The 18,770-nt window shown below is 43.0% G+C and overlaps 1 protein-coding gene and 1 long non-coding RNA gene across 3 annotated transcripts in view; one reads left to right on the top strand and one right to left on the bottom strand.

Annotated features, from left to right (window-relative positions):
- Positions 1–18,770, bottom strand: part of LOC137653528 (spermatogenesis-associated protein 20) — a 186,066-nt gene that overhangs the window by 90,240 nt on the left and 77,056 nt on the right. The gene's annotated exons all lie outside the window — the stretch shown is intronic.
- On the top strand, positions 1,283–18,659 carry LOC137653529 (uncharacterized). Its single transcript, XR_011046509.1, has 3 exons — positions 1,283–1,571; positions 6,344–6,423; positions 18,282–18,659. It is a non-coding gene; the product is annotated as an uncharacterized lncRNA (long non-coding RNA).

The following is an 18,770-nucleotide window of genomic DNA, read 5'->3' as shown; positions in this document are numbered from 1 at the left end:
CATGGAACAGAGAAACCTTCCTAACCCGGCCTAGATCAGGGCTAAAAGTCCTGAACTAGGCAAGGAAGAAGACGTATCGCTATCGTAGGAAAGTCGTAGACTATCCTAGCCATAGAGGTAGGCTAGCCTAACCTCACTCTCAGACGCAATCCTAAAGGGGGTTCATTCCTTTAGGGAGGACTGAGAGGCGATAAAATACTCTATTAGACAATAAATCCCTTTACTCAGAAAAGGGATCAAGGCTAAATAGAGGGAGTGCCAAGGCAGGGGATGAAGGGAGCATATAGGGGTCCTAAGGTTAGGTTAGGCTAGAAAGAATCACTGACTAGCCTATCCCCTATATGGTCCCTGAAGGCGAAAACATTTGCATCACTAGTCAAAAGTATTGTAAAATAATAATGCCACTATCTTCATAACTTAGTCTAGGATCACTGATAAATCATGCATGAACACTTGTATATAGGCTCCTGGCCTGGGGGCTATAGTAGCCGACTGGTATGAGGTCAATCGATGACCGATAAAAAGCGTCTAAACACGATATAAAAGTTCCTAGCTATGAAGACTAAATAAACTAATGTATTCGATTAGTATATAATGCCGGAAGCGTTGTTGTGGCTAACTAAATAAGACATGCAAAACAACAACGACGCCATAAAATGGCGGGTCCGGTAGAGGCACAGCTCTGCCACAAAACATCAATTATTTCGCGAAATAATATTTACTTTACGGCCAGAGCTTAATTAAACAATACTGGAACCTTGTACTCAACTTTCCAGAAGAAGGCGAGGCTGAAGGTAACGACATAGCGAAGATGCAAAACGATAAAGTTCACACAAGGGAAAATCCGTCTCAGTAGGGCAGCTACTAAACAAAGGATGAAGACGCGCGTGACGTCATTAGAGCAATGGCGTCCGTTTGTTTACGTCTCGAGTATCAGTAGTAGCCACGAGTGAGATTAGCTGTGGAACGGCTCCCAGCTATTCTCAGCCCTTACACACCGAAGCGTTAACTCTGTTCGGGGTGGAGATAGCTATGTGGCACGACCAGACATGCGTGTCCCCTGTTGTATTACGATGTCTTAAAGGGAAACCTTTGAGATACTCGCTCCAGAAGTTAGAATTCTGTGATAACCTGTGGTTAAATTCTCTGGGAATATCTTAGTAGTCTTATACCCAAGGAAGCTACCAAACAGGAACCTTCCATCAGGACGCCATGGCTTGAGCCCAAAAAATCAACTATTTCGATAATGTCAACAAACCTGGGTGCGTTCTCATTGGACAAACACTACACTTACCAGCGTAAACGAACGTTGGGTGCGTTTTCATAGGACAAACACTACACTTACCAGCGTAAACGAACGTTGGGTGCGTTTTCATAGGACAAACAAACCAACATTTAACACTATTGATATGTGGATGTTTTTCTGCATCATTTTAGTATTTACTGTACTAGTGGAATACACTTTTGTTATCTACCTTCATTTTCGAGCTAAGAAACTTGGAATGGCTCAAACAAAACCTCAGGCCTTCATGGAATCCTTTAATAAATCCGCAAATGTTGCTGGTGATCAGGTTAGTAAATGTAATAATGTGTGTATTCAATTTTTTATATACAAATACAAGCATACCTCTTATACAGATCCTGCTACACATACTTGCTTACCCTTACCCAAGCTGTAAGCAAGGACTACTGATATGGACATTGCTACCTTCTTAGGATCACTGATATTTTTATGAAATAGAAAGTAATTCTTGAAAAAAGTATAAAATCAAACTAGGTGGAATGAGGATAATAGTAATACATTGGAAAGTAATTAAGTGACAATAACCCTGCAAATAATCCCAATTACTTGGAAAATAAGTTAAAGAACTGAGTAGGCTAATTATGAAAACAAAGGTATCATAATAAAAATAGGGAGGGAGATAGTTGTGATGAAACTGGAAGATGGTTCATTGAAATGGAAAGATAAAATAGTTAAAACTAAAGAGTTGACATGGGAAAAGATAAAAGGTATTGTACCTGACAGTTTTGTGTGGCTATCACTGGAGAAGATATACTGAATTTGGAACTAAATAGTTTAGTTGATAGAAAAATAGGGAACTGGAATGTCCCTGGCTACTAACTATATTATGGTAGTAGTAAGAAAATGAGACCTAATTTAGGATACAGTAGTGTCTTAGTACCTCACTCGGGTACTAATGATTGATTTTTATGTGGTAATAAGATTAAGTAGGACTTGGTGTCTAGTCAGTTCAGTAGTCAAATTTAATTAATGAATAATTCTTAGATTTTACTAAAGATTCATGCTAGTTATCACATTTTGATTAGTTATAGACATTAAATAAATAAAATAAGTACCATTATCAAACAAAAGTAGAAATTAATAGACATGAGGGGGATTGGTATTTGTAGTTAAATGGCAATACTGTGAAAAATACACAGTATTTATTCCCATGCAGATACAAATTTCTTAGTCATTTATATGTTACTCGATTTTCTATGACCAGACAACAAAAAATAAAATGGGGTTCAATTTGCAACCATACAACTGCTGGACAACTGTAATATGTTATGTAGCAACTCCACTGCTGGACAGCATAACCTATTGCTATGATGCAAGCTCCATTCTTCTCCTCTCCTGTTCGCCATACCGTTGAGAGATCTTCCCTCTTCATATATACTATCACGACTACACTTCTCTACACTGGATTACAGTACCCTTATAGTTCTATAGTGCTTTGTGCTTTTGTTTTATCACTTGTGCTTATGTCTAGTGTCATGTGGTCCTGCCCCAGCAATGATGGTCGCCCTTGTGGCACTTTTAATGAATCAACTTGAGGTCTATCCGCAGCCCCTTAGCCCTTTATTCCGTAGCAAACGACGTTTTGTATAATCACCATGCGAGTATTGTTGGGAGTTGCCATCCTCCCAGTGGGAGAAATATTGTTCCCATCAAAAGAAACTAGCCAAAAGGGCTCGTTCTTCTTCCTAGTTGTCTTCTGGTGACAGTAAGAAATGCAAGTTCTTTTCTTCTACAACTGATGTTCTCCATTCTACTGTACTCCTTCATTTTTTGAGCCCTCAGGAGCACCAGTTATGGAGGATAATGGTCATGATTTAATTTTTTATTATAATTTTGTGAACTTATCACCCCATACGCAGAGTGATCATGAGTCACTTTTTGAAACAGATCCCTGGCCATGGCCGCTGCACTTTCAGTACCCGATCCAATCCCTGTGCCCTTGGTCCCCAATTATCCTGATGTTCACATCTCCCTTGCCTCCCACTAGCGTGCTGAGAGGGTGAGGCTCATCTAGAGGCAATCAAATCTGTCATGCGCTCTTTGCCATCAGAACCCTTATCGAGTGGTGTACTAGTATGGCATTATCATCATTTCCACAATAATCAACCTGCCAAGTCTTCTCAAGGTTTCCCCTAAACTAAACTTGAATTTCTTTGTACATTTAGAACGCACTAACATGGTCAGCTACTATCAGAACATACCTCTTCATAACAGGAACAGTAAGCGATGCACATTCTTCAAAACGCTAATAATATTGCCCTGCGTTAACATCAGGTGAATATAGAAATACTATGTTATTGAAATTCCATTTTCAGCTTTAGTATTTAAAGCACATAGTGCATATTATAAACAAATTGAAATATACATCATGATAAATCAAATAACTAGTTTTCAGGGAAAAGTCAGTGTTATGCAATTTACTAAACAAAAAGAAATCTTAAAATCAGTCGTGACAGGAACTTGGGGAAAATGAACCCATTTCACGTGTCCTAAGAGCTCAAGCAGCAGATTTTAAAAGGAAAATAAGTTGACACTCATATTTTAGTCTGTTTGATGGTATTAGCTCATATCGTTGGTATAACCATCAATGTAAAAAGAATTTGTAGGATAATGTGAAATTAAGTAATGTAATATAGTCTTTCAAAATGTGTGGTACAGTATCTAATGGACGAGATGGCATGGAGAATTTCTTGTAGACCAATAAGGGCAAAACAAAAGACTTTATTGAGATTGAGATCCATGTGAGGACAGTAGGAATCAGGGTTGGTTGGAGAATTCTTTGCCTCGCACAGTAAAGATAGTGATTTGGAAGGATTTTAAATGTGATAGTTTTTATTTTATTATGAAAAACTTAAGGAGTAGTATAAAATAGAGGGTTGGGCATGAATGTAAAGAGAGTTCTATATGAGAAAGTGATTGTACCAACTGTGATGTATGGATCGGAGTTGTGGGGAATGAAAGTGATGGAGAGACAGAAATTGAATGTGTTTGAGATGAAGTGTCTAAGGAGTATGGGTGGTGTATCTCGAGTAGATAGGGTTAGGAACGAAGTGGTGAGGGTGAGAACGGGTGTAAGAAATGAGTTAGCAGCTAGAGTGGATATGAATGTTTTGAGGTGGTTTGGCCATGTTGAGAGAATGGAAAATGGCTGTCTGCTAAAGAAGGTGATGAATGCAAGAGTTGATGGGAGAAGTACAAGGTTTGGGTGGATGGATGGAGTGAAGGAAGCTCTGGGTGATAGGAGGATAGATGTGAGCGAGGCAAGAGAGCGTGCTAGAAATAGGAATGAATGGCGAGCGATTGTGACGCAGTTCCGGTAGGCCCTGCTGCTTCCTCCGATGCCTTAGATGACCGCGGAGGTAGCAGCAGTAGGGGATTCAGCATTATGAAGCTTCATCTGTGGTGGATAATGTGGGAGGGTGGGCTGTGACACCCTAGCAGTACCAGCTGGACTCGGTTGAGTCCCTTGTTAGGTTGGGAGGAATGTAGAGAGTAGAGGTCCCCTTTTTGTTTTTGTTTCTTTGTTGATGTCGGCTACCCCCCAAAATTGGGGGAAGTGCCTTGGTATATGTATGAAAAACTTGTATTGAGTTAACATGATATTGGTGATAGATTTTAGTCCAAATTATAACAGCCATTTTCAGAACTGAAGATCCCCAGAAACTTTAGTTGGCTTACCCTAATAAAAATGTAAGGGATTTTGTGGTAGTGTGTTTTTTTTTTAGCATCTTAAAAGTATTATATTGTGGTATATTAAGCCCCTATTTTTGTACCTGATCCATAAGTCAATCTTAGAATTTTGGGGGGTTTCTGTGGATACTTAGTGGTTTTTAATTATCATGCAGAATATCTAGGCAGACAAGATGACTATGTTTAAGCTAATATTTAATACCAATTGGGTTCGGTTCATATAGCAAGATTTAAAGTGAGATAAAGTAAAGCAACCCTTCATCCTCGTTTGCCATCACCAGAAGTAATTGATAATTGTAAGTACAGGTACTGTAGTCATTAATTACATTTTATGCAAAAATTCTTAAGTGATACAGCTTTTGGAATATAATCTTCAGATAAATTAGGAAGTTTTTGTACAAACATTTAAGTTTGTTTTTAATATAAGGTTTGTCATATGAACACAAACTCCATTTTGTCTTTGATAAGAAATGGTTATGGCTTTGGTTATACTTGCCTACCTAACCACATCGCAAGTATGTTTCATTGTTTAGAATATTTTTTTTATTTGTAAAACTAGTTCTTTTACTGAGTTTTTTGCTTAATATCTACAATTTTTTCAATGTATATACCATCTTTCCTTATCATATAAATATGCATTTCCATTTGTTTTTAGGCTAAGATTCTCATTTATATATCTATTTGTATACATATGATTATGTATATGTATGCGTACATTTTGTATATCTATATCCATATTTACTTTATTTTTTATTTTTTCTTAATTGATGATATTATCTTGTTGTATTATTGCCCGAAGAGCTCTGCTCCACATGGGCTTGGACTGAGTCTTTTTTTCTTTTTGTAAATCTTTGAATGTAAATATCTTTTGTCCAATAAACATTATTATTATTATTATTATTATTATTATTGTTTCAATACTTTCCACCTCATTAGAGAAATTGGCTATTTATTGGTGTGAAATGTTAAATTGTTTTTTAACCTATTTTTCTTACAAACCCAGCATTTTGTGTCTCAACATTGCCAATTTTTCACAGCATACAGTATAATTCAGCATGAATAAATACGGTACATATTCTGTAGTTTCTTAAAACCGAATGATCTGCTCACAATATCATAGTACAGTAACCACTTGGTGATAGTTAGTTTTCCCCCTCTTGAAAGTTGAAGATTCTAGGATGCTTTAGTGGTAATGGAAAAGCGGGGGATTTTTAAAGTGTTTTCATGAAATGTTTAATTCTAATACTTTATATAGGTCAGTAAAGTCTAAGATAGCATCAATTCTTTTGTATATTATTTTGTAACATTTCCTTAAGCCAAAGCCATAACTAACAATGACCCTACTTACAGGCATCTGTTACAGTCAATGGGACAGCCAGTGAGGATACAAGACCGAATAAATTGACAGTGTGGGAGGTTCGACTGGAAAAGTATACTGTACCATTGTCTTTTTATTATCTCTTTTTTTCATCTTTAATTTAATTTACTAGCCATTTTGGTTATCATATGGAATATCGGATAATTCGTTGTACTGAGGAAGTTGACCAGTCCTACAAAATTTTGACCAAATAATTGCACCTCATATTAACAGCAGCTAGAACATGCTGTGACACAGTGTAATTCTGTGAAATATTCTAATGATCAAATGAAAGTTTTTAAATATTAAACTTAGCCGGTGAATATATATATAGCTTACGTCTCCGACAGTCGACAGATTCCAAAAACTCGCGAGCGATCGCCATGAAGGCTGCCGGGTGTGCCCACCAGCGCCGGCTATCGGCCAGATACCGCATATACTTCTCCATAAGTTCAGTTCTTCTCTGTCGGTGGTAGTGACAGCATTGGTTCCGCTCGCGCTTAACCTCAAGTTTCTACTGATTGGTGAAGTACTTGTTCATGGTTTTATGGCTTTCGCCTGTTGATTATTCTCAAGCAATACGATCTTCAAAAGAAATTCTTTTGAAAGGAGGAAATTATCAAAAAATGCAATGTCAGTGAAGAAAGTGCGAAAAACATGTTCAGTGTTGCGGAGGGTTTGTTTGTTCGTGCTTGTCACTTGCCTAGTTCGAGACCTCTTTCAGGCTCCCCTACCCCAGGGAGAAGGAATGTCGTAGGACCTAAGGGAGTGAGAGGTGTAAACCAACGAACAGACGTTCCCTCAAAGGTATCAGACGTTGCTCTTCAAGCACGTCCTTACCATAAGACAGGAGAGATAGTTCTCCTCGTCTTCCGATGATTCGTCTCTTTAAAAACCTTGGCGTAAGGTTTCGAGACGGTTGGAACGTTAATTAGTTCCTTCAGAACAAGTTCAACGTCCTAGCTGTAGTCATCATGAGAGTCCCGTTCATAGAGATGACGTTCATGTACTGACGTTTCCGACGTCACGATCTATTCAGAGTGCGGTTGTTCCGAAGTTAGGTGTTTTGCAAGATATGCTGTTAAAGCTTTCTTCTTTAATCAAAGCTTACGATCCTGGTCCTGTGCGAAAGGATCCTTTGCTTATTGTACGTCACGGTTCTGGGATACGTGATTCAGGTCTTCAACCTTCTAAACGAGATTTGTTACGTCACGCTGACGTTATCCCTAGTGTCAGCTTTGCTGTTAAACGAGATGCGGAGCATAAATCTCGATGTAACTTTGATCGACAGTCAGTTAAGTCGAGTCATAACTTTGATCAGCAGTCACTGCAGTTCCTCCGAGACTTTGAACGTCAGCCACCACAGTCACAGCGTGACGTTGAGCTGCAGACACCGCAGACACAACGTGACGTTGAGCTGCAGACGCCGCAGACACGACGTGACGTTAGACACCGTAGACATGACGTGACGTCGAGGGTCAGTCACCGTAGTCACGATATAGCATCGAACAGCAGTCACCGCTGTTACTACGTGACGTTTGAACGTCAGTCACTTCTGTCACGACGTGTAGTAGAATAACAATCTCTGCAGTCACAACGTGACGTCGACCCTCCAACTTTAACTTCTGTTCATATACAAGTTGATGTAGCCTGTCAGGCTTTTCCTTCACGTCATTCTGGATATAAATCTCCTTCTCGCAAGACTTTAGATTTATCAGATGATGTGTCTTCTGAAGAAGTTGATGACCCCCTTCCAACTAATGTACCTTTGGGGATTCATTCAGAAGAGGAGTAACCTAGGGTTGTCCAACAATCCCTTGTTTTTAAAATTAGGATTTACTTTAGGGAAATTTTGTCCTACTCGTTTAGTAACGGCTGCTCCACGTTCTCCGCCGTCTGAGTTTACTCTTGGCATGACTTTCTTCGACTCCTACATATACGAAGTCAGTTCTCTCTCGTTCTTCCAAGAGAGCCATGCTCTTACTGGGAGACTGGTTGGAATCCAGGAGAAGTTTAGGAAAGTCTGCTTTTGCTTTTCCTCCTTGTTAATTAGCTTCTCGCTCGAGCGTCTGGTGTGACACAGGAGAAGTTCTCGGCTTGGGAGTACCTGCCTCTGCCCAGGGAGACTTCTTAAGCATAGTGGACTCTCCTCGTCGTCTAGCCATGAGACGCTCCAAGATTTTATGGTCTTCTTCAGAGCTAGACCATCTCCTGAAAGGAGTTTTTCGAGCGTTTGAAGTATTTAATTTTTTGGATTGGTCCCTGGGAGCCTTAAGTAAGGTCTCTCCAGCTGACAATGTATTGCTGTACAAATTATGTCATGCATGTACAAGGCCATAAGGGATGGCTCCAATGAACTGGCAGCCACGTTCACTGCAGGAGTACTTAAGATGTAAGTGCACTCAATGTGTTCATTGTCAAGACAAAGTTCACGATAAAGACTACCAAATCTGTCTTGGCAGCAGTAAGGGAAGGCGACTGGATGGTCTCTCTCGACCTTCAGGATGCATACTTCCACATCCCGATTCATCCAAACTTTCAACAATATCTGAGGTTTGTGGACGGGAAAATAGTGTACCAATTTCGAGCACTGTGCTTCGGCCTCAGTCCTGCTCCTCTTGTTTTTACAAGGCTCATGCAAAATGTAGCAAGCTTTCTACATTTTTCAGGGATCAGAGCCTCCCCTTATTTTGACGACTGGCTAATCAGGGCGTCGTCATTAAATCGTGGTCTGGAGAACCTCAAATGGACATTAGACCTAACCAAGGAGCTAGGTCTCATAGTGAACGTAGAGAAGTCGTAACTTACAGTACTCCATCCCAGACTATTCTTTATTTGGGGATGGAGATACAGTGTCGAATTTTTCGGGCCTTTTCGTCTCCCACAAGAATGGAACAAGCTCTGTTAAAAGTCCGTCACTTGCAAGAGAAAAACAGCTTGCTCTGTAAGAGTTTGAACGAGCCTCGTGGGAACTCTTTCATCGCTGGAGCAGTTTATCTCTCTGGGGAGACTCAACCTTTGCCCTCTCCAATTTCACCTAAACCATTGGAACAAGGAGAAGGGCTTAGAGAGTATCTCTATCCCAATCTCCAACTCAGTCTAGACATGTCTGACTTGGTGGGACAGCAACGTCAGACTTCGAGAAGGTCTTTCTCTTGCGATCAAGAACCCAAATCATGTGTTGTATTCAGATGCATCGGATTTGGGTTGGGGAGCGCCACTGGACAGTCTGGAATGCTCGGGTCTTTGGTCCACGGATCAGAAGGAACTCCATTTAAGGCAAGTAACATCTCTCTTTTGACGAGATTTGTGCAAGGAGAAATGAATGTCTTAGCGGACTGCCTCAGCAGAAGAGGACAAGTCATCTCCATGGAGTGGACGTTGCACAAGACTGTGTGCGAGAAGCTATGGATGACATGGGGTCAACCCACCATAGATATTTTTGCGAGAGGCTCTTGACTTACTGCTCTCCAGTTCCAGATCCAGAGGCAGCCCACATAGGCGCTTTCCTGCTGGACTGGTCTCGCCTAGACATCTATGCCTTCCCACCATTCAAGATCCTAGACAAGGTTCTTCAGAAGTTCGCCTCTCACAAAGGGACCAGGTTGACGTTGGTTGCTCCCCTCTGGCCCGCGAGTGAGTGGTTCACAGAGGTACTTCTATGGCTAGTAGACATTCCAAGAAGTCTACTGTTGCGGATGGATCTCCTGCGTCAACCTCACGTAAAGAGATTTCATCAAAGCCTCCCCGCGCTTCGTCTAACTGCCTTCAGACTATCGAAAGACTCTAGAGCTCGAGGGTTTTCGAAGGAGGCAGCTAGAGCAATCGCAAGGGCTAGAAGATCCTCTACCATCAGGATTTATCAATCTAAATGGGAGGTATGTAGAGACTGGTGCAAGTCCTCCTCTATTTCCTCTTCTAGTACCTCTGTAGCGCAGATTGCAGATTTTCTTCTTTATCTGAGAAATGGTCGCTCCCTTTCTGCATCTACCATTAAAGGCTACAGAAGCATGTTAGCTTCTGTTTTCAGGGATAGAAATTTGGATCTTTCTAATAACAAAGATCTTCAAGACCTTCTTAAGTCTTTCGAGACTTCCAAGGAGCGTCATATTTCTACTCCTGCTTGGAACTTGGAAGTGGTCCTGCAGTTCCTTATGTCAGACAGGTTTGAACCGTTAAGTTCGGCCTCCCTGAAGGATCTTACCCTCAAGACACTTTTCTTGGTGAGCTTGGCTTCTGCGAAAAGGGTTAGTGAGATACATGCTTTTAGCAAGAATATCGGCTTCTCCGCTAATAAAGCAGTATGCTCTCTTCAGCTTGGTTTTTTGGCCAAAAATGAACTTCCGTCTCGTCCATGGCCTAAATCGTTTGAACTTCCCAGTCTATCTGAGATTGTTGGGAATGAAGTTGAAAGAGTGCTGTGCCCCGTTAGGGTTCTATAGCAGACTCTTCCTGGTGGAGAAAGCGACAGGGGGCTGGAGACCAGTCATAGACCTCTCAGCCCTCAACAGGTTCGTGTGCAATACCGACTTCAAGATGGACACCCCAAAGTCAGTCCTAGCGGCCTTGAGGGAAGAGGACTTCATGATGTCCATAGACCTCAAGGATGCATACTTCCAAATCCCTGTTCACCCCTCCAGCAGGAGGTACCTAAGGGTAAAATGGGGTACCCAAACGTTGCAGTTCAAGACCCTGTGCTTCGGTCTGTCCACAGCCCCTCAGGTCTTCACGAGGGTCTTCGCAACAGTCTCAGCCTGGGCACACGAACAGGGCATCCGCCTGATTCGCTACCTGGACGACTGGTTGTTACTTTAGCCTCAGGGAAGTACTGAGGGAGCACGGCACGAAGCTCCTGCAGTTCTGCAATGTCCTGGGTATCATCATCAACCTGGAGAAGTCCCAACTGATACCCTCCACCAGGATGAACTACCTCGGAATGGTCCTGGACTCCCGGTTGGCGAGAGCCTTCCCTTCTGCGGAGAGACTGGACAACTTAGATCAGATCCTCCGGCCCTTCCTGTCAGGCCAGCTGAGAGAGCCAAGGACTGGCAAAGACTGATAGGCCACCTCGTGTTGTTAGAGAAGCTGGTCCCCCAGGGGAGGCTCAAACTCAGGGGAGTACAATGAAACCTGAAGGAGCTCTGGAACCAGAGAGACTCCCCCACACAAGGTGGTCCCGGTGTCCCCGGAGACGAAGGAAGTCCTAGAGTGGTGGCATGTCAGATTGAACACCCTCAAAGGAATGCCCTTCGCAGCCGACTCTCCGGAGATGCTTCTGTTCACGGATGCATCCAAGGAGGGTTGGGGTGCTCATCTCCTCGATAAGACAGCAAGAGGAAGTTGGTTAGACGAGGAGAAGAACCTGCACATAAACGTGCTAGAAATGATGGCAGTGCGAAGAGTGTGCCTAGAGTTCGTCCATCGGCTCCGAGGAAACACCGTGTGTTGATGTGCGACAACGCCACGGTGGTGGCCTACATAAAGAAGCAAGGAGGACTGAAATTGAAGGAGCTGTGCGACCTCACGATGGAGTTACTAGAATGGGCCGAAGTAGAGCAGATCAAGATCTCGGCCAGATTCATTCCAGGGAAAAGAAACGTCCTGGCCGACGGCCTCAGCAGAATGGGTCAAGTGGTAGGGTCCGAGTGTTCCTTGCACCCGAAAGTGGCCAAGACTCTCATTCAGAAGTGGGGCTCGCCAGTGATAGACCTCTTCGCCACGAGACTGAACGCACAGCTCCCCGTGTTTTGTTCTCCTGTGCCAGATCCGGAGGCGGCGTTCGAGGACGCCTTCAAACACCCTTGGGACAACCTCGACGTTTACGCCTTCCCTCCCTTCGGGATGCTCAGGCAAGTCCTCAACAGGGTGAGGCGAGCGGACAACCTGTGGATGACTTTGGTAGTGCCCTGGTGGCCGGAGAGAGAGTGGTTCGCAGATCTGAAGGAACTGGCGCGCCTTCCACCTTGGCCCCTTCCGGACAGACCAGACCTTCTCCGGCAACCGCACTTTCAAAGGTTCCACGAAAACCCTCGGTCCCTCTGCCTTCACGCGTGGAGGTTATCGAGCGCCTCCTGAGGAAGGAAGGATATTCGTCGAGGACAGCAACAAGGATGTCAGGGTACCTGAGACGTTCGTCAGCCGCAGTATACCAGGCAAAATGGGCTACCTTCACTAAGTGGTGCGTCTCGAAGAACATCAAGACGTTGCAGGCCTCCATCCCGGAGATAGCAGACTTCCTGGTCTATCTCGGGGACGAGGTAAACATGTCCATCCCAGCCATCAAAGGAGTCCGGGCTGCCCTGAGCCAAGTCTTCCTCCTGAAGGGCATCGACCTGGGTACCTCCAGACATATCTCGATGCTCATCAAGAGTTTCGAGCAATCGTGACCCCCTCAGGCCGTTAGGGTGCCCCAGTGGGACGTAGCTAGAGTCCTGAAGATGCTGTCAGAACCTCCCTTCGAACTCCTAAAGGACATCTTGGACAGAGAGCTCACCCTCAGCAAAACGGGTAGGGGAGAGTCATGGACTGTCGTACGAGGTATCACACTCGAAGGGCTGGCGTGAAGCTACCTTCAGGTTCGTACCATCCTTCATGGCCAAGACTCAGAATCCAGCAGTTTGGGACCCCAAGTTTGAAGGATTCTCAGTGCCCGCAATCCCTCGTTCGAACAACCCGAGGGACTTGCTTCTGTGCCCTGTCAGGGCGGTACAGAATTACTTAGAGAGGACAGCCAGACTTCAACCGGAAATCAAGAGTCTGTTCGTCTCCTCGGGACTAGTAAAGAATCCAGTCTCCAAGAATACTATCTCCTTCTGGCTATGGCAGGTGATCGTCAGGGCCTACAGTAGTGCAGGGGTCCCCCTTCCAGGAAAGCCCAGACCCCACGACATTAGGGGTCTAAGTACTTCATTGGCTTTTGAGAAAAACATGGCAGTGGGCCAATTCCTGAGGGCAGGTACATGGTCTAGTCAGTCTACCTATACGGCTCACTACTTGAAGGACTGCTCGAGGAGGTCCCTGGACAGGTTCTCGCTCGGTCCTGTCATTTCCGCGCTCCAAACGATTTAAAGGTGTAGCCCCAGGAGTAACCTCGGGCATTAAGTCCAAGAGACACAGGTTCCTTCCTTATCCCCTTTTTCATCCTTCCCCTATTACCTTCCCGGAAATGACCCTAAAAACCCCCTAACTGCCATGGGATACACTATCAATGGAAGGACGAGTCTCCTAGGATTTTTTTGCAGAGGTGAGTTACTTAGACACTAAGATAGTTTTTTGCGTAGTTTTCCCTATTTTCTCGTGTTTTCCTTAGGGTCAGCAGAACCTAGTCTCCTATCTAGGTTCCTCTTCTATACTCATCACGGTCTCTAGGTCCGGAGGGACACTCCCACCTCCTAAAGTATAAGTCTCCTAAGAAAGTAGTTCGAGGTGAGTACTCCGTGTTGGAACAAATAAAAAATTTTAAGTAATTTTTATTTTTCCTAACAGTACTTACCTCGAACTACTTTCGGGTCATGGCCCACCCATCCTACCCCGAGTGCCTTACTGGACTTCATAGAAACCTAAGCTGTCAAAAACTTACTGGGGATCGAGACCTGAGCAAGCATGCTCTCTGACCCGGGGTCGCCTCGTGGCGCGTATCACTCCACCAGAGGTTACCCCGCATAGAAAACGGGAGTAGGGTAAACTACACAAAATTCTGGTCGGTTGGGAGGAGATCCCAGATACTCCTAAGAAAGTAGTTCGAGGTAAGTACTGTTAGGAAAAATACAAATTACTTAAAATTTGTGATTTTTAGTGCTAATTTAGTAAGAATACTGCATTAAAGACAAGAATTTCTTGCATGTATCCTTGCTGTACAAAAATGAGATGAAGTAAATAACTTTCTTTACTGCGGTATGTTATTCATACAGTTATAGATGTTTTGTTTCAAGCATGTGAATATATCTGGTGTCATGTGAAAGCATGTGATATATTGATCGATATTGTTAATATTTCCGGTGTCTAGTGTGAGCACACAACATACAGATCCTTGTAGTTTGCCAAATGTAACTCAATTTTTTATACAGCTCATGAGCGCACAGTTCCCAACAAGGAGCATTCTGAAGACCTGACTGAAGGCTGAACGATAACCTTTTCACTGCAGACTAAGAGGATGTTCTTTCAGAAAAGGATAAAAAAAAAAGAAAAAAAAAAAGATATTTTAATTGCAAAGGCTCCTACTAGAGAAGTACTTCTTCCGCAACACCACTTGCGGAAGATAGCACACTTCCCTTGCTAGAAAGCTGCAGGGGACCTTCATAGGTCTCCAGACTTAACCTGTGCAGGGCTCCACAAAAAGTCTTCCACTCAGACAATATGCTGGATAGCTTAACCCTTAAGTACAAGGGACTTCATGGAGTAATAATCCTTCTGAAGGTGGGCTGACAGAGAAGAATGGGTAAGCAGGGTGGTTTTCTCTCACCTTGATAAGAGCATCAGCAAATCTAGATACTGTTCAGTATGTGGCACCTGGAGGCCTGACACCCATACTCGTCCAGGTTGTCTCTCAGGTTTTGAAAGGCATCCTCCGATACCACAACAGGATCGTAAGTGTGGGAGCAGATTATCAGGAATATCCTGTTCAATCTTATAACTACTGGTCAATCTCTGTTAATCCCCGGAGAGCAGGAAGCCTTTCCGCCATGCATTGATGTAGGGTTCACTAAATCTACAACCTGCCCCTGCCAACTGAGCGTGGACGGAGACGCTCTAGCCTGAAGGAACCCTGTCTACTACTCACATTTGCACCGACTTTGCAAGACTGTACAAGACGATCCCTCCTTGCTTGGTCATGCATGCTACAACCATAATACAGTAGTGTGTTGTTCATCAACAGTAGTGAGTGCCCAATCAAACTTAGTTGGAAAGCTTTCATTTTCAGCAGACACTTTTCTTCTTTACAGTTGGAAAGCTTTTCTTCTTTAGACCACACTCCTAAATCAACTTGTTTCCTCTGTTATGTTCAACCCCTACTTGTATGCGTCCAAGAATAGAACATCTCAAAGAGGTGAAGAGGTTAGTGAAATTCCACAGTTGAAATTATCATCATTAAACTACCAGGAAACATTTCCCCATACTTCTTGCTCCACCAGAATAAGATGGGAAGAGAGTTCGATGGTTGCCGATTAGCAAGGCATCAGATACCACTGAAGCATGGGGCTTTGAATAGGTACACTACTCCCTGGAAAAGTAAGTGGAGATATTATTTGTAGGACTGATGAAAGGTTATTTGAAAATACGCATCCTACGGGTCAACTGAAAGAATGATTTTTATGTATCTGGTGGTAGACCACACAGTCATTGCCTTCTGTGTTGAATGGAGTTAGATAAACAAAGTTTTTCAGCAGACAGAGGTCGATGGCTAGTCGCCAGGCTGAGGACAAAAGGGTGGAGCCTTTCTTTGAAGAGAAAGAAGCTGGAGGTCTAGATCAGGGCTATAAAGATTGCATGAATTTTCTTCAGTGCCAATCTTAGGCATGGTAAGAATTTAAGTTCTCTTCAATCTAGCCTTTGAAGGGTCTGGGCATTTCAAGGTAACTGCACAAAGGAGAAATGACACTCCTTGCTCCACTTTTCCATTGTCACCTTTACTTATTGTGGAAAGAGGGCTTAGCCTCCAGAAATGGAACATTCCTCACGTTCAACACCTCATCTTCTCGACTTGCCTGGCGAGGTGGGAGTCAACAGCAGCCCTCCTTTTCAGGACTGGTACTCCAAGGAGGTGGTCACGGCCCTCACACCTAAAAGGTTCAAGTTGGTGTTCTCTGTTCATGTCTCAGGGTTTCTCAAATCCTGGGTTGTGGCAAGGTAGGCAACCACCCTGGATTAGTGGTTGATCTCAATGCAGCCCTCGTATTAGAGTCAATCTATAAGACTGATGGGTAGAGGAGACAGATTCGCACCTTCTTGCACGTCAAATCTTCATTGTTGAGTGTGTGGGAGGCAGTGTCTTACGGTATTCTGACTGACCTCATTGTAGTCACAAAAGAGTACTTTGCCTCAGTGTTCTTCACCTCTGTAGGCACTGGACTGGTATAGTGTGTCATTGGGTCATTGACATCCCAGAATTCCTACTCCCTTACGAGAGTGAGGGATCTTGACGAATACCTCAGGAGACAGTTCCTTTCTTCCAGAGTATCCAAAAGCTGGACTGAGCATGGTACCATGGAGAAACCACCTGTTTAGGATAGACCGATCAACAATCGGACTCTATTTCAGAGAAAGAACTACAACTAGGTTTTGCACCCCAAGAGGCTGAAGAACTAGGTACTTTAGTATAAGTACCTGTCACTTGCGGGAATAGAGCCTTGCCGTCAATTGCCCATCCAATGGGACATCTTGGTGTCCTGGGAGGTTACTTATTCATATTCCCTATTGCATTGGATTATCTCGGTGCATAGGCTATTGACACATGGACTGGTAGCTCTGGAATAGCTTAGGTAATCTAGCTCTTGCAAACGTAGGTTCATTTTCCACCAAGAGCGAGCTTCTCGCTCTTTGGTACTGAAGTCTATCATAAGGAAAGATCCTGAGGTATACAGTGATCATCCAGGTAAAAGAGGAGGAAGAGGATAGTGGCCTTCATTTGGACCCACAATGCTTGCTTGGTCTGGTGCAGGATTGAGCTATCAGGCACGTGGGCACTTGTACCACGTATTTAGGCTCCTTCCTAGGCTGGGTTGGTTCTCAGTACTGCACCATCTCTGAAGCATATGTGATTACAGATCAGTTTGAATCACAATAGACTGCAACAGAATGACATTCTTGGACTTGCATGACTTCTTGGGGCAAGAGGAGAAGTGTCAGAAGGGTCAAAAGCAAAGGGTGTGGTTAATGGTGAAGAAAAGTATGTACACTACTTGACAGATTTCAGAGTAAGTCTTGGGGCCAGGCAATGATGATCTTGCTGTGTTAGAGGTTAACAGAATCCTTCTTAACCTCCCAACAGCAGATGAGAACACATGGGCTGGCATAACATCCTCCAGTGCCGCCACATGTTGAGGAAACAGGGAATACACACCCTGCTAAGGCATTAAGGCTCTTTCATCAGCCAGCACCTCAAGTTGCTTCTCCACAGACTAAACACCGGTGATGCCTAAGCTATAGCACAACTTCCACAGGTCTAATTTCTTTCCAGTGTCCTGGTCAGTTTGTAAAGCATTAGGCAAACTTTACGGGTTAAGTAAAGGAAGTACTAAAGCTTTCCTTGAAGTATGTCCCAAGCACTAGCTGGTATTCTCTTATCCTTACATTTTCCTCCATAGGACCCAGAGGATTGCAATGGAGACACCATAGGTCGAGAAAAAGAAACTCCTTCTACCATAACTCCACCCACTGGGGACGGCCACGACTTGCACATGTTGCAAGGGATTGACTGCAAGCTGTTGTTCCCTGATAAACAGAACAATGAAGATGTTACTCGACAGCAGATTTACTCAAACCTGCCGCATTTCTTTCTAGATTTATTAAGAGACACGCATGTCACCATGTAAGATGCCCATCGCCAATGAACTTAAAAGAGAAAAGATTGCCAGCAGAGGCTGTTTGTGTGTGTTTGCAGTCGAAGTTAGGTGATTGCTTTCTGTCCCCCTTCCAGTAACTAACATTACAGCCATTCCAGCTACTCTGAAATCATACTCCTCTGTAAGGACTGTGGTTTGTATACATAATGGAATAAATCAATTGCATAGTTTGTTTATGTATAGGAACAAATACAAATGAATTACATAGGGGTGATTCAAGAATGACTGTAATTGGGACAAGTGGCATTCATAAAGGGCCAGAATGGCAGAAAACTTAATTCACTAGGGAAACAAAAATCTCCAAAAAGGAAATAAAATTAATTTAAAAATAGCTTAATCTAGGAAACTACAGCATACTATTTGCTTACAGCACGGTAGATGTTAATATGAGAATCTTCATACTTGCCTGTCTGGAATTCAGGATCTCTATGTTATGCATACTCTGCAGCCAGTCAGTCAACAGGTCCTTACTCTTTATATACTGGGAATAAAGTATTTAGTCATAGAAAAGACCAGAAAATTAGTCAAAATAGATTATCTCATTATAGTAGGAATTGTATGACATTGAAAAATAAAATTCTTTTAAGTTTTCACACCTTCTCCCCTATATTCAGTAATCCACCTCATAAACTTTACAGTTCTTCACAAAACCTCACATATGACATTATATGTAGGGCTCTTCACAATTAATTCTGCTAGAACCTCGCATATTAATATTTTAACATTCTGTACTTTTGATCACTATTAATGAAATTATTTTAAGCTAGAATCAGTAATATTCAGCACTAATTAAACTTCATTTGATTATCTTGTAAAATAATGTATAAAATAACTTTTCCATTGGATTAGAATTATAGAG

The sequence above is a fragment of the Palaemon carinicauda genome, chromosome 14 (assembly GCF_036898095.1).
Source record: "Palaemon carinicauda isolate YSFRI2023 chromosome 14, ASM3689809v2, whole genome shotgun sequence".
NCBI classification, from domain to species: Eukaryota; Metazoa; Arthropoda; class Malacostraca; order Decapoda; family Palaemonidae; genus Palaemon; species Palaemon carinicauda.
This window is presented reverse-complemented; position numbering and strand designations above follow the sequence as displayed.